At 43.1% G+C, this 1242-nt stretch overlaps 1 long non-coding RNA gene across 1 annotated transcript; it reads left to right on the top strand.

The window, feature by feature from the left end:
• Positions 1-7: 7 nt before the first annotated feature.
• LOC111670813 (uncharacterized) lies at positions 8-970 on the top strand. The gene is made up of 3 exons (XR_002761885.2): positions 8-536; positions 787-828; positions 919-970. It is a non-coding gene; the product is annotated as an uncharacterized LOC111670813 (long non-coding RNA).
• Positions 971-1242: the final 272 nt, after the last annotated feature.

Below are 1242 nucleotides of genomic sequence, written 5' to 3'. Positions count from 1 at the left end.
ATCCCGAGAACACGCTTAGCCTAGCCGCTCGGTTAGTTGACACTTGTAGTCTTAGCAGCTTCTTCTTCTTCTTCTTTGGTGTTTTACGGCAGTTGGCATCCAGTGTTGCATTACCGCCACATACAGTTTACTCTCCCTCAATATCCATTCATTACAAATCCATTTTCCAGTTCCGGTGTTAGCAAACAACCTCCAGTGTTAGCAAACAACCTCCAGTGTTAGCAAACAACCTCCAGTGTTAGCAAACAACTGAATGTTAAATAAACTACGCGCTGCTTCCACACGTTCCTGTCACCTCCGGACTTCTCGCGATAGTCTGATACCGGAAGTGTTCTCGCGTATCATGTGACTTCTTGCTGGCTGTGCTACTGTGCTTTAGCAGCTATGTCAAAATAAATACACGCTAATTGAGAGCGGACAGTTTAAGACGGAACTGACGGTTCATCCCTAGAGGAGCGGACAGGATGCAGAACGTGATCAACACGGTGAAGGGCACCGCGCTTGGAGTGGCCGAGTTCCTCACCCCGGTGCTGAAGGTAAACTTCCACTGCTGGAGCTAGCTTGTTGATAGGTGGTGGCTAGTATGAGATGTCGTAAACACACGAACAGATGACCACAGGTGTACAGTTCCTCCCAGTAACGTGCTCTACAGGGTTCAATCGTGTCAGTGTTAGCTAAAGCAATAAGCAGATAGGAGCTAATCATCGATTATCGATTCATTTTACACAGCTGCGTTATTGCTAATGTTCCCCTCTGATTCAGTTTTGGTTTTGTTATTGATCACAGGAATCTAAATTCAAAGAGACTGGAGTCATCACACCTGAGGAGGTATTATGTATATCATATATATGAATATATATTACATATATAAATACTCAGCCTGTTTGATTGTGCAGCTCAAACCTCTGTGTGTCTCAGTTTGTAGCAGCTGGAGATCACCTGGTTCACCACTGCCCTACGTGGAAATGGTGAGTGTCCACACACAGATATTAACTCTCCATGGTCAGATCACATGACAGGTTATTGATATCAGCTCGGATATTGATACCTTGATTATTTTTTTCAATACAATCCATTTTAACAAAAATAAAATTACAGTACACATATTAGTTTTGCTTTTACTTTTATTTTGAAGCCCTGTCTCTCCGTCTCTGCATGTGTATAATGCTGCAATATCATAACTGATCTCAGAACAGTATAAGCTTCAGTTCTTGTCAACGGGACACGCCCATCAAAACGACA

The sequence above is a fragment of the Seriola lalandi genome, unplaced genomic scaffold (assembly GCF_002814215.2).
Source record: "Seriola lalandi dorsalis isolate HSWRI2012SDOR001 ecotype SW California unplaced genomic scaffold, Sedor1 jcf7180002006214, whole genome shotgun sequence".
NCBI lineage: Eukaryota > Metazoa > Chordata > Actinopteri > Carangiformes > Carangidae > Seriola > Seriola lalandi.
This window is presented reverse-complemented; position numbering and strand designations above follow the sequence as displayed.